This window comes from Tachypleus tridentatus, chromosome 10 (assembly GCF_004210375.1).
Source record: "Tachypleus tridentatus isolate NWPU-2018 chromosome 10, ASM421037v1, whole genome shotgun sequence".
Lineage (NCBI taxonomy): Eukaryota > Metazoa > Arthropoda > Merostomata > Xiphosura > Limulidae > Tachypleus > Tachypleus tridentatus.
The window spans coordinates 111,913,534-111,928,209 of NC_134834.1; the positions used below are offsets into that span (position 1 = coordinate 111,913,534).

Sequence of the window (14,676 nt, forward strand, 5' to 3'; positions counted from 1 at the left end):
AAAAGAGAGCTATTCCAAGAATTTGGCGTGAACCTACTGACCACTCAAACAATTGCTACTTTTGCATGGTGAACTCTGCCAAACGTCGGGCTGACAAGAATGCATCTGCTATCATGTATCTGGACCTTCCATCATCCATCGCCCCAGTGCCACACTGCCCTGAGCTTACTGTACCCACTCTGCCAGAGAGAAAACAGCCATCCTCAGAAGAGAGCAGCAAATCAGAAGGGGAGTTAGACCTTGAAGATCCAGATTACAATTTCAGAGGTGCACCTGGTGAGAGAAACCCAAACTACCCCAACCAAAGAGACCTCATTGACTTGATCAGAGATCTTGATCTAACAAAGACGAATGTTGAGCTTTTGACATATAGGCTCAAGGAAAGTGATTTGTTAGATGAAAGTGTGCAAGTCGTAAGTCAGAGGAAGCATCACTGACATATTTCAAGTTTCTTCACTCGTCAAGATGGGCTTTACCACCATGTATCCGGTCTGTGCGAGGCAATTGGAATTGCCTGTAACCCGAACGATTAACGCCTCTTCATTGAAAACTCATCCAGAATCCTCAAAGCTATGCTGCTCCATAACAGGAATAAGTATCCGTTTCTTCGCCTGGCTCATTCGGTGCACCTCAGAGAGGAATACAACAGCGACAAGACCTTGCCAAAAGCCTTGAAATATGATGAGTATGGCTGGGAAATTATCGGACACTTCAAAATGGTGGCATTCCTGATGGGTCTCCAAGGAGTCTTTACCAAGTTTTCCTGTTATTTTTGCCCTTGGGACAGCAGGGACACTGCAGTGCACTACAACAGGAATCACTGGCCACAACGGACTAAATTTTCTGTGGGGAGACACAGTGTCAAGTGTGAGCCACTAGTGGACCTCCAGAAAGTGTTGTTCCCACCATTGCACATAAAATTGGGTCTTATGAAACAATTTGTCACAGCTCTTGATAAGGAGTCTGCAGCCTTCAAGTACCTCCGAGACTTCTTCCCTAAGCTGTCTGAGGCAAAGGTCAAAGCTGGTGCCTTCGTTGGAAGGGAAAAAAAGCTTGAGACAGCTTTGTCACAGTGGTTCGGGCCTTCTTGGGCAAACACAAGGCCGAAAATTATGTGGAACTGGTTGAGGCTCTGGTGAGGACTATGGCAAAATGGGCTGCAGGATGTCCATGAAAGTCCATATCCTTGACGTTCATTTTGTTAAATTCAACGAAAACATGATGGGAGACTCTATTTGTAATATATCTATCTGTAATATAACCCGGTTATCAACTATCTGTAATACAACCTGATTATTAACTATCTGTAATACAACCCGGTTATCAATTATTTGTAATATAACCTGGTTATCAACTATCTGTAATATAACCTGATTACCAACTATTTGTAATATAACCTGGTTATCAACTAGCTGTAATATAACCCGGTTATCAACTATGTGTAATATAACCCGGTTATCAACTATCTGTAATATAACCCAGTTATCAACTATCTGTAATATAATCCGGTTATCAACTATCTGTAATATAACCCGGTTATCAACTATCTGTAATATAACCCGGTTATCAACTATCTGTAATATAACCCGGTTATCAACTATTTGTAATATAACCCGATTATCAACTATCTGTAATATAACCCGGTTATCAACTATCTGTAATATAACCCGGTTATCAACTATCTGTAATATAACCCGGTTATCAATTATTTGTAATATAACCTGATTATCAACTATCTGTAATATAACCCGGTTATCAACTATCTGTAATATAACCCGGTTATCAATTATTTGTAATATAACCTGGTTATCAATCACATCATGTCGACGTTAGTATTTAACACTTTCTCATACGTCCTATGCAAACATCAAATATATTATAAGTCCTACGAAGTTAATAGGATTGTTACGTTATTTGGGAATGAAGAGGATCGACGTGTTGTTTTCTCTCTTGTGATGAGGTTTAAACCCTCAGTACTCACAGCTGTCTTTCTTCCTGTCGATCGAACCCACACATAACGTCTCCATGTTTGGTTGGATGACGTTTTATGACGTAAAGCAATTAGGCTGTCAGCACCAAACAACCAGTGAAAAAATTAAAAGTAAAGTAAAATCATTAAAATTCGAATCAAGTTAAAACAAAACAAAGTTTAATTTATAAATTAAAAACTTAAATAGCGTTAAAAGGTCAGTGGTCCTGAAGACACGAAAAACATTTGTAAGGTGGGCTGTGTGACCATCGCCAACGACACTGTCCAATGTGAGGGACAAATTTTGGTACAAAACATGTCTAAAATAGTACTATCGTTGGGAGTTGTACCAAAGATATGGCAGTACAATACGGACTGTTGGAGTAGTCTGTGTGACACTCAGGTCACAATATTCCCATCTCTATGAATTCATGGTGTTGTCTGTGTGACACTCAGGTCACAATATTCCCATCTCTATGAATTCATGGTGTGGTCTGTGTTGATGTATATGTACGTGTATTAGAATTTCCTATAATTTTAATTCTATTTGTGAAAGTTCTTAGTTTTCATTCATTTAGAAATCATCAAACATGTGATGTGATAATTTATGTAACTAGTTAAACACATGATGTGATAATCTATGTAACTAGTTAGACACATAATATGATAATTTATGTAACTAGTTAAACACATAATATGATAATTTATGTAACTAGTTAAACACATAATATGATAATTTATGTAACTAGTTAAACACATGATGTGATAATTTATGTAACTAGTTAAACACATGATGTGATAATTTATAGAACTAGTTAAACACATGATGTGATAATTTATAGAACTAGTTAAACACATGATGTGATAATTTATGTAACTAGTTAGACACATAATATGATAATTTATGTAACTAGTTAAACACATAATATGATAATTTATGTAACTAGTTAAACACATGATGTGATAATTTATAGAACTAGTTAAACACATGATGTGATAATTTATAGAACTAGTTAAACACATGATGTGATAATTTATGTAACTAGTTAAACACATAATATGATAATTTATGTAACTAGTTAAACACATAATGTGATAAGTTATGTAACTAGTTAAACACATGATGTGATAATTTATAGAACTAGTCAAACACATGATGTGATAATTTATAGAACTAGTTAAACACATGATGTGATAATTTATAGAACTAGTTAAACACATGATGTGATAATTTATGTAACTAGTTAAACACATGATGTGATAATTTATAGAACTAGTTAAACACATGATGTGATAATTTATAGAACTAGTTAAACACATGATGTAATAATTTATGTAACTAGTTATACACATAATATGATAAATTATGTAACTAGTTAAACACATGATGTGATAATTTATGTAACTTGTTAAACACATGATGTGATAATTTATGTAACTTGTTAAACACATGATGTGATAATTTATATAACTAGTTAAACACATAATTATTATATTATGTAACTAGTTAAACACATGATGTGATAATTTATAGAAATAATTCATTCTGTTTTAACTATTGTTGGAAAAACTTCGTTCAAAATGTTTCAACGAAAATGACGTCACATCCAATAACGATAAGAAACAAACGTACTCCTGGTTGGAGAGTATTTCATCATGATAATTATGGAACATTTAGTTATCAGTGATTATGTTCTTATATCATCACGTGTTAAAACATACGTACTGGTCGCTATTTTGTTTTAACTCTCTTTGTTTTTTGTATTCAATACAAAACTGTTTGAGACGGACGCAAAAACAACTGGCAAAAAACCTGCATATTATTGCATCATGGCAAGATACCGAAAAGGGGGCTTGTAATCAAACACGTGATCTTTCAAGTGGAACCCCCCCGGCAGGTCACTCGAGCGCAAATTATATTATATATAGAGCGCAACAAAGTCATGATGTACGAATTAGACAACAGCGACCTTCCTGCCCTCTAGCGATGAAACCATTCGTCTGATGGTGTATGCGTGTTTGATATCCTGTGCTTTATGACCAGTTATCGTCTACTACATGTTCACATAGACAGTAATCTCATGACCTTACTTTTTTCAATACAATTGGTAATGTACATGGACACATTCCAAGGTTTACTCTAAGTTATACGTATAGTGTACAAATCTATGTATTTTGGTAATTCATCGAGATGTGCCACGTACTGAATTAAGCAGACTTGAATCTAAGTCATGTACTGTATACCCCACGTGTTCTAATGATGGGTTAACATACAGATCGAGAACGAAATATTTAAATAGAATAAAACACTGAATCATAAAGCATGACGGGAAGCCTGACAACTAAGATTCAGAATAAAAAACTACACTCAATTTTCAACTACTGAACACTTCATGTTTGTATGTTTTCTCACGTGTTTCTTATCGAACGCAGATTGCTTTAAATTATTCTACTTCATATTCGCTAACGACCCCAAAACATTTTTTTAAAATATATTTGGAGACCGCTTCCCCCGAATCAACCTAGCTCATTATCCATGTTAAAGGGGGGGGGTACGAGTTTTCAGTTGCGTGACGAGAATAGAAGAACACACATCATGTTCTCCGCGCTCTTTCAGGTTGGGCAGCCATCTTTTGTATTAAAAAAATCAGTTTTTTAGAGTTCTTTATGCGCGCAAACGTAATTACATATACTTCTACCTTTGATAGGTGCATAAGTCACGTGTAATGGGTGCCTCTGACTCCAATAAGGGGTTCTCCAATTTAGTTTCATCCCCTGGCCTAAAAACTGTTAATTTGACACCCAAAATGTAGATTATAAAATAACTCTTGCTAAAACCCAACATAAGCGTGTGCGTTTGCAATAATACGTAATCATTTTTAAGGGTGACTGGACATGTTATAGGCCGAACTGGCTTGACTGTCACTTTTATGAGGCCCAGCATGGCCAGGTGGTTAAGGCACTCCACTCGTAATCCGAGGGTTGCAGGTTCGAATCCCCGTCACACCAACCATGTTCGCCCTTTCTGTCGTGAGGGCGTTATAATGTGACGGTCAATCCCATTATTCGCTGGTAAAAGAGTAGCCCAAGAGTTGGCGGTGGGTGGTGATGACTAGCTGCCTTCCCTCTAGTCTTACACTGCTAAATTAGGGACGGCTAGCACAGATAGCCCTCGTGTGACTTTACGCGAAATTCAAAGCAAACCAAACCACTTTTATAACGCGCCTGATGTATCAGGTCATCTCATAAGTAATGTCCGAAAATTTAATACAGAAAGTTTATCATCGTTTCTCTCTTTGTAGAAGGCTTTAATCACTAAAATATGTAGTAGGACGTGTATAAAAATGCTCAGACAAATAAAACAAACTAAACCAACTACATTTTTCAGATCATTAATCAAATAAACCCTTATGCATTTAAAAAAGGCAATAGTGCGGCAGAAACTACACTCAATGAAAGAAAATGTCGAAGGTGGTTTGAGAAGTTCAGATCAGCTTAAGTGATGCGCCATGCTCAAGTCGTCATGTTGAGTTTAATGATGACTTGCTGCTGGCTACACTTGATGAAGATTGTGCTGTAACAGTTGAAGAACTAGCACAGAAGCTTAATTCAACCTATTCAACAGTTCATTGTCATCTGCAACAGCTTGGAGAGGTGTCAAAACTTGAAAAATGGGTCCACCATGATTTGACAGAAGCCAACCTTAGAGCAAGAGTGAACGTAACTCACCTTTTTTGGTCAGGTTAGTGATTGGAGATGAAAAATTGATATTTTATAACAATGTTAAGCACCGACGAAAATGTTTTATTGCAGGTAAACTGGTTAAAGCACAGCCCAAAATGGACCTCCACCCTAGGAAAGTCTTGTTAAGCATTTGGTGGGGTATTGTTGGTGTGATCCACTTTGAGTTGTTGCCACTCGATGTAACAGTTACATCAGACTTCTATTGTTAACAGTTAAAGGAGCGCTTGAATGTTGCACTGAAAGAAAAGGGGCCTGTTTTGATCAATCGTAAAGGTGTTGTGTTACACAAGATAATGCACGGCCTCATACAGCAAGGATCACATCTACAAAGATTCAAGAATTAGAGTGGGAAAAACTTCCACATCCTCCTTATTCTCCAGACCTTGCTCCATCTGATTATCATCTATTCCAAAGTTTGCAGAACTATCTTGATGGAAAAGCGCTGGAACACATGAAGATGTCAAAACTACCATCTCTACATTCTTTTCCTTCAAATCCCAAGAATTTTATATAAGTGACATTCAGAAGTTTGTGAATCATTGACAGGAAGAAATTAATAATAATGAAACATACATTATTGATTAAATAACATTAAAAGCACTTGAAATCCTTTCTCTTTTACTGAACCTAAAACTGGACATGGGATGACCTGATAAAAACTATGGACTGCGTTCAGTGGAGTATCACATGATTCAGATTTGGATTTTTTTAATCCGTCGCTAGACACACTAAACTATTGACCATGCCTGGTCCAAATAAAGTTGTCTTTTATTTTCATAATATGCGATCAATTCAGGCCCGTAGAAAGTTGTCTTTTATTTTCGTAATATCTACCTAATTCAGGCCCATATAGAACGGACTTTTATTTTCATAATATCTACCTAATTCAGGCCCATAAAGAACGGACTTTTATTTTCATAATATCTATACAATTCATAAACAAGACAAACAAAATGGCTGTTCTGTCTTATTATTTTATTATTATTATTGTATTGCTTTGGCGTTAAAGTAAATCATTCTCTTTGATTATTCATAGTTCATTCGTCCAAGTTCAGATTGACTCTTTATATAACATATCCGAGTTCAAGCTGTCTCTTTACAGAACCTGTCCAAGTTCAGATTAACTCTTTATATAACATATCCGAGTTCAAGCTGTCACTTTACAGAATCTGTTCACGTTCAGAGTAACTTCTTACATAAGTTATTCGAGTTCAAGCTGTCTCTCTACAGAATCTGTTAAAATTCAGATTGACTCTTTATATAACATATCCGAGTTCAAGCTATCTCTTTACAGAATCTGTTCAAATTCAGATTCACTCTTTATAGAACATATCCGATTTCAAGCTGTCTCTCAACAGAATCTGTTCAAGTTCAGATCAACTCTTTATATAACGTATCCGAGTTCAAGCTGTTTCTTTACAGAACCTGTTCAAGTTCAGAGTAACTCTTTATATGACATTCCCAAGTTCAAGCTGTCTCTTTACGGAATCTGTTCAAGTTCAGATTGAGTCTTTATATAACATATCCGAGTTCAAGCTGTCTCTTTACAGAACCTGTCCATGTTCAGATTAACTCTTTATATAACATATCCGAGTTCATGCTGTCTCTTTACAGAATCTGTTCAAGTTCACATTGACTCTTTATATCACGTATCCCAGTTCAATCTGTCTCTTTACAGAATCTGTTCAAGTTCAGAGTAACTCTTTATATAACATATCCCAGTTCAAGCTGTCTCTTTACAGAATCTGTTCAAATTCAGATTCACTCTTTATAGAACATATCTGATTTCAAGCTGTCTCTTTACAGAATCTGTTCAAGTTCAGATTGACTCTATATATAACATATCCGAGTTCAAGCTGTCTTTTTACAGAACCTGTTCAAGTTCAGAGTAACTTTTTGATATAACATATCCGAGTTCAAGCTGTCTCTTAACCGAATCTGTTCAAGTTAAGATCAACTCTTTATATAACGTATCCCAGTTTAAGCTGTCTTTTTACAGAACCTGTCCAAGTTCAAATTATCTCTTTATATAACATATCCGAGTTCAAGCTGTTTCTTTACAGAACCTGTTCAAGTTCAGAGTAACTCTTTATATGACATTCCCAAGTTCAAGCTGTCTCTTTACGGAATCTGTTCAAGTTCAGATTGAGTCTTTATATAACATATCCGAGTTCAAGCTGTCTCTTTACAGAAACTGGCCAAGATCAGATTAACTCTTTATAAAACATATTCGAGTTCAAGCTGGCTTTTTACAGAATTTGTTTAAGTTCAGAGTAACTCTTTATATAACATATCCGAGTTCAAGCTGTCTCTTTACAGAATCTGTTCAAGTTGAGAGTAACTCTTTGTATAACATATCCGAGTTCAAGCTGTCTCTCAACAGAATCTGTTGAAGTTCAGATCAACTCTTTGTATAACATATCCGAGTTCATGCTGTCTCTTTACAGAACCTGTCCAAGTTCAGATTAACTCTTTATATGACATTCCCAAGTTCAAGCTGTCTCTTTACGGAATCTGTTCAAGTTCAGATTGAGTCTTTATATAGCATATCCGAGTTCAAGCTGTCTCTTTACAGAACCTGTCCATGTTCAGATTAACTCTTTATATAACATATCCGAGTTCAAGCTGTCTCTTTACAGAATCTGTTCAAGTTCAGAGTGACTCTTTATATAAGATATCCTAGTTCAATCTGTCTCTTTACAGAATCTGTTCAATTTGAGATTGACTCTTTATATGTCGTATGCCAGTTCAATCTGTCTCTTTACAGAATTTGTTTAAGTTCACATTGACTCTTTATATAACGTATTCCAGTTGAAGCTGTCTCTTTGCAGAATCTGTTCAACTTCAGAGTAACTCTTTATATAACATATTCGAGTTCAAGCTGTCTCTTTACAGAATCTGTTCAAGTTCAGAGTAACTCTTTATATAAAATATCCGAGTTCAAGCTGTCTCTTTACACAATCTGTTCAAGTTCAGATCAACTCTTTATATAACATATCCGAGTTCAAGCTGTCTCTTTACAAAATCTGTTCAAGTTCAGATCAACTCTTTATATAACGTATCCGAGTTCAAGCTGTCTCTTTACAGAATCTGTTCAAGTTCAGAGTAACTCTTTATATAACATATCTGAGTTCAAGCTGTCTCTTTACAGAATCTGTTCAAGTTCAGATTGACTCTTTATATAACGTATCCCAGTTTAAGCTGTCTCTTTACAGAACCTGTCCATGTTCAGATTAACTCTTTATATAACATCCCGAAGTTCAAGCTGTCTCTTTACAGAATTTGTTCAAGTTCAGATTGACTCTTTATAAAGGTAATTGCGGTCGTTCCTCTCGTGCATGTTTTAAGCCTTTGGTGACAAGATTACATGCAGTGGGCTTTGCGTTGCGCGATTGGCTACTATAGCCGTATGACGTTACACGTTTGCTCTTACCCTGGAGCTTTACAGCCAGTGATGTGGCGCACGTGAAAGCGATACGACCGATGGGCTGTGACTAAAAGGTAAGTTTCGGTCTGGTCCATAAGATTGCAGGTATCTTTACCGTCCGAGATTTTGTATTCAACTGATCGAAAAGGTGCGTGTAAAATATAACTGTTTTTATTAATATTACTGTTAGAAGTCACGATTCATGGACGCTGTCCACTAATGGGTGAGTGACCATACTTTATGAAAGAACGATTGTTAACCACTGCAGGGTAAGGTAACTTGTTACATGTAGTAGCAGTGAAGACAATATTCAACAGACACATTCGATAGTTGTATCCTTCTACTAGATTTGACATATTAACAATAACGGTGAAGTTCCGTTTTGTCTGTGATGTAAACTTTATATTTCCAGTTGTTAATGTATTTGTTGGTTCACTATGATTAATGGGTTGCTTTCAGAACCGAGTAAAAGTTGCATAAATATAAGTTTAATTGTAAGTTTCATAAAATGTTAATGTTAAGTTTAGTTGTAAGTTTCATAAGACGTTAATATTAAGGTTTGTTGTAAAAATGTTAAGATGTTAGAAATGTTTGAACACGTATTTGCGATGGAATTTGTTTAACGACTACAACTCCAGCTGAAGTCCAGTCACATGGACTAAGCATAGTATTTAACATACCAGATCCGTGTTCGAAGAAAGTCAATTTTCCGGTTCGCGATATGGTTCGCTTGATTACACTTTGAAGATGAGGGTTATACGCTAACGGTGAAAGCTAACGTAACTGTTAAATGCTTGTGGAAAGTTATTCTAACGGGGTTACCCGCTAGGATTAGCGGTAAATCTATAGACTTACAACACCAAAATCCGCGGTTCGAATCCCCTTGGTGAACTCTGTAAATTTCCTGATATGACTTTGCAACAAGAAAACACCCCCATATAACAAAGTAATTCTCTTTGTAATTACTTTTCCACTATTCCTTTTGTCATTTAGTGTCAAACAGTTAAAAATAATGAATTGCTAAGTGAATGATTATAACTTACGGTTCTCTCATTGAAAATATGATTTCCTTCCCCCGAGTTACGCCGTCTGGCGATAAAAGGAAAACTAGATGTATTATCATGAATATTGTTTTACTTGTGACGTTACTAACCTTGTTCTACAGTATAATATAAGAAGTTTTTAAATAAACTGACATATTGTAAATTTACTGTTTCTTAAGTTTATGTACCAATTTGTTTTCTGTCGATGGAAGAACAAAAATGGATTTAATGAATAATTAACTACTTTTCTACAACAAAAACGACCACAAGCGAGTTGAAAATCGAATGTTTAATGTTTTCTATTGTCAGTTGTCGTTTAGATAACCTTTAAATAGTTTCAGTGAAATGGCACTTGAACACGAGAAAGATAAACAATTTATCGACCAAATATGCTTGAAACTAGAAATATTTGAAGCCAATTTAGAATTAATTACTTTTGTACAAAAGGTGTTGAATAGATGGCGCTCAAAACTTTGAATATTTACTTTTTATTTTCACTGTGTGTTTGTATGCATAAAAAGACACTGACATGTATCCTGTATCCCCAGGAGTTTTCAAAAACTCATGAGAAATTATACTGAAAAATAATCTAGTTTATTTTGTTCTGAGGTTTGTTGTTGCAGTTAGCTCTATAAATCTTCGATGCAAAGGACAACGTTTTTTTTGTCTAAGAACAAGCAAACAAGTGTCTTGTTTTCTTTAACCTATGGTTTGAGAAGAACAAATGAGTGCTGATTTCGAAAAAGCTAACAGAACAACGCCGAGAGTTTGACATAATGATATTAAGGTTAACATAAAAGAAGGAGTTGATAAATTTGTGTAATTTTTAAATAAGCCGTAACAAAACTCAAGATGGCGCTTCTTTTCAAGAGGTGCTGCGTAAAATTTCAAAGTATATTTAAAAACAATAACCTAAATTACGAACCAGAGAATAAAACGTAAACATTGGACGATATTTGGAGTTGACGTGGGCTATTGTAACTCCTTCAGCCTAGTCTCGTGATGTAAACTAATCAATATCCTCTAAACATTGAGCATTTGTGTTAACATATGTACTTGAGATTTTCAGTTTGGTTGTTCACTTCAATTATGTTATGTCGTATTTTGCACAATTTTCAAAAATACCATTTATAACTTTAGTGCCTTGTCTCTCCCTATCTGATTTTATTTCACATTTTAATTTCTGTACAGCTGACCTTGAGCGTTTCGTCTACACGTGCTGCAAATAACTATGCAGAATGCAAACCTTGTTTCGTAAAATGATAAAAAAAGGTATAAAAAGCAAACAAAATTTATTTGTTGAGGTTATCGGGTTATTACGTTAATATGTATTACTGGGTCATACTTATATCTGTAGTCATGAACATTAACTGAGAAAATATTTTGATATTTGTCAGAATTCTACAGTTGCACAAAGTTAACCATTAGCTTTTTAGGTAAATACATTTCTTTTTAATACTGTTCATATTTGTAATCAGTTAAATAAGGCACTTTACTCTGACAGGTTGTAGAATATTAAACCACGCACTTTTAAGACAATCCTGTGGTGGGCTGTAAAGAAATGACCGATCTGAGTATATGCTCAATATATTAGTAATTTTCACCAACATTTAATTAGCTACTACCAGTTTCTTTATTTGATTTGTCACAAGTGGTGTAGTTGACCTGAAGTAGAAAGAAACCTGAATATTAATATGTTATATTACTTCTGGTGAAAATAAATCAAGACGACATAATTAACAGATGTTGGGAGAACAAGGACTTTCGATCTATAATAGGGGTCAAAAGGTCAGCTTGAATACGATAATGTCTGTTCCAAATTCTTTCCAAAGTGATAAAAGAATGCTTCAAGTCAGAGTTTGATAGTAGTGATTCTTTAAGCCGGAGTTTGATAGTAGTGATTCGTTAAGACTGAGTTTTGTAGTTATGCATTTCTTTAACACTCCTACGAAAAGTGGGGCCTAATAGGCCCCAGAGCAACTTGAAAGGTTATTAATATTAGGCTAATAATTTTGTATTTAAATGAAATTGCCATTTAAATCCATTAATGAATGGATTAACGAGATTCCCACTGTCCCTATCTACTATCTAGCGAAACCACAGCCAGGGGAACGGGCTTGGAGAAATCAGGACAAGAAACGTCTTTTCGTAGAAGTGTTAAGCTCGTGTTTTATAGTAGTGTTTCTTTAAGTCTGATAATATTGAGTAAGTGTTTGGCAGTAGTGACTCTTTAAACCTGAGTTCAGTAGTAGTGGTAATTTAAGTCTAAGTTTGTTATATCGCTAATATTTTAATACTTTTACGAATTACGTGATTTTAATTATTTTATTTCATGACGTCCCCTACTGAGACAACGATAAGTCTGCAGAATAACAACGCTAAAATCAGGATTTCGATTCCCCTCTGTGAACAAAGGAGATAGCCCGATGTAACTTTGCTATAAAAATACACTTACACTATACATTTATCTTTTAACATGACCCGTTTCTTAACACACTTCACAAACTATAGGTGACAGCACCTGTAAAAGTTTGGAATAATTTCAAAAAGTTTTCTCGGTTTAAGAAAAATATCATACAAGAACAGTTCATTTTGTATGTTGTTGGATTTAAGTATAATTAAATAGGTTCCGAATTATGTGGTATCTTGAGGTAGGTTTAACAACACTTCTGATAAGTGTTATGTGTGGTATCTTGAGGTAGGTTTAACAACACTTCTGATAAGTGTTTTGTGGTATTTTGAGGTAGGCTTAACAACATTTCTGATAAGTGTTTTGTGGTATCTTGAAGTAGGTTTAACAACTTCTGACAAGTGTTTTGTGGTATCTTGAGGTAGGTTTAACAACACTTCTGATAAGTGTATTGTTTAATGTTTATTTAAAATAAAACCAATTCCATTTCCTTTAAAATAAAATATTAGCTTATATCTTCTTTCATTAGAAATCTCATGTAAACCATCCTTCCTCAGGCATGGTTTTTCATAATTTCACCCCATCCCTTCCCAGTTGCTCATGGGCAAGTCTGAATGCCTGCTTGGAAGGCTAAAATTCAGGCCTTGATACCCACGGTGGGCAGACCACAGAAAGCTCTTTTTCTTTCTGTAGCTTTGTGCCTAACAACCAAGGGACGAAAATGATTTTGTGTAACGTACCTGGAACAATATGATGAATTAATATCGGTCGTTCACTAAACTATTAACATCAATAATTACTGGACCTCAACGACTTTTATATAAATTATTTGTTATACGATCACTGTTAGCCCAAGAGTCACACCAGAATCATTATTAAATAACTAGGGCGTCCCGCCACATATAGGGTAAGTAGAGAACAGAACTGTGAATTCGAGGGTTCGTGATTCGACTTCTAATGCCTAAAATAGTATTCCACACGTTATGCCGTAAAAGCGTAATAAGAGTGACGGTGAAACCCAAGTCTTCAATAACCTAATGGTAGCCAAAGAATTAGCGGAAGGTGGTGTTGAATAGTTGTCTTCCTCTAGCATAGCAGTTCAAAAATTAGGAACAATTAATGCAAGCTGGGTCCTTAGCTTTGTTCGAATATTGAAACAAACACAATGATATTCCAATCTTGCTACTTCTGCATTACAGTCTCATGTTTAGAATGAGGGATATATTACTTCAACATGATTACTTCTTCCCTTTATTCTGTGTCTAGAGTGAGGGATATATTATTTCAACATGGTTAATACTTCCCTTTTATTCTATGTTCAGAATGAGGGATACATTACTTCAACATGGTTAATTCTTCCCTTTTATTCTATGTTTAGAATGAGGGATATATTATTTCAACATGGTTACTTCTTCCCTTTTATTCTATCTTTAGAATGAGGGATATATTATTTCAACATGGTTATTTCTTCCCTTTTATTCTATCTTTAGAATGAGGGATATATCATTTCAACATGGTTACTTCTTCCCTTTTATTCTATGTTTAGAATGAGGGATATATTATTTCAACATGGTTACTTCTTCCCTTTTATTCTATGTTTAGAATGAGGTATATATTATTTCAACATGGTTAATTCTCCCCTTTTATTCTATGTTTAGAATGAGGGATATATTATTTCAACATGGTTATTTCTTCCCTTTTATTTTATGTTTAGAGTAAGGGATATATTATTTCAACATGGTTAATTCGTCCCTTTTATTCTATGTTTAGAATGAGGGATATATTATTTCAACATGGTTACTTCTTCCCTTTTATTCTATCTTTAGAATGAGGGATATATTATTTCAACATGGTTACTTCTTTCCTTTTATTTTATGTTTAGAGTGAGGGATATATTATTTGAACATGGTTAATTCTTCCCTTTTATTCTATGTTTAGAATGAGGGATATATTATTTCAACATGGTTACTTCTTCCCTTTTATTCTATGTTTAGAATGAGGTATATATTATTTCAACATGGTTAATTCTTCCCTTTTATTCTATGTTTAGAATGAGGGATATATTATTTCAACATGGTTACTT

At 34.9% G+C, this 14,676-nt stretch overlaps 1 protein-coding gene across 6 annotated transcripts in view; it reads left to right on the forward strand.

Moving 5' to 3' along the window:
- Positions 1–14,676, forward strand: part of LOC143230098 (protein grainyhead-like) — a 163,384-nt gene that overhangs the window by 45,048 nt on the left and 103,660 nt on the right. Inside the window, exon 1 of one of the 6 annotated variants that reach the window (XM_076463144.1) lies at positions 9,163–9,214. The exons of 3 other annotated variants lie outside the window; for them this stretch is intronic. The gene's annotated coding sequence lies outside the window, so the exon portion shown is untranslated. Of the gene's footprint in view, positions 1–9,162; positions 9,215–9,234; positions 9,364–14,676 lie in introns of those variants that run through there. 2 more of the 6 variants (XM_076463146.1, XM_076463145.1) reach the window with 2 other exon arrangements.